The sequence below is a fragment of the Eimeria mitis genome, genomic scaffold (assembly GCF_000499745.2).
Source record: "Eimeria mitis Houghton genomic scaffold, Emh_scaff633, whole genome shotgun sequence".
In the NCBI taxonomy this organism is placed as follows: Eukaryota; Apicomplexa; class Conoidasida; order Eucoccidiorida; family Eimeriidae; genus Eimeria; species Eimeria mitis.
In genome coordinates, this window is record NW_013574511.1 from 7,263 (window position 1) to 8,157 (window position 895).

Sequence of the window (895 nt, forward strand, 5' to 3'; positions counted from 1 at the left end):
CTGCAATGGATCCAGCCAGCCCCACGGCTCCGGACCACCGGGTAGCAGCTGTCCAACCAACCGACGGTCAGCGGCAGATATTTTATTATGGTCTTTTTCGGAGTCAATCATTTAGTACATTTAAAATTACAGCCGAGCTGTTTTCCCTTTCCACATGGATGGGCTTTTATGTAGTTCTTTTCACTAGGCTATGGAGAGTGGCGCAGCCCCGTCCGTCGTTGCAGCGAAATAGAAAGAGACACACCTGTCGCCGCATTCTCACAAGGACGCATTTAGGATTCATGTCTACTGGCAGTGAGCTATACTATCATGCATTTAGTCGGTGACCACTCACCGGACGGAGTTGGCCATGCTTCTGCCGCTGCAGAGCCCGCTGGTTTGGTCACGCGTCATGGGTATCGCGACCAAATGCTCTACATCAATGAAACAAGGCATTCAAGAGCGTACTTCAGACTCGAAAAGTCTATGAGCATACACTTCCCTCTTTCTCTAAAGGCCCGGGGATCCAATCAACAGCATCGAGATGTTGTAGTCGTCTTCATCAGCCAGTCACCCACCCGTGCACGGGAGGGCACCTGGCTGGTGAAGACGACTACAGTAATCTTCGAAGAGGATATATTCTCTCCAGAAAGTTAATTGGACGGCTATCGTTCTACGTTAGACTTGATCGCGGTGTTGGGAGGAAAGGCTCAACCTGAAGTGTAATAACTAGGGCTCGCACCATTCGAATCCTTAGCCTTTCAAAAAAAAAATCTGTGTATTGTAACCTACAATACAGCATCATGAATAATGTCACTACATAGATGTGTCCTTCGGTTGCTTTAGACGCTTTAAACGGTTGTAGTATCGTGTCTGCCGCTCAGGCCCTATCTAAGGCGTACGATGGTGCCGTGCG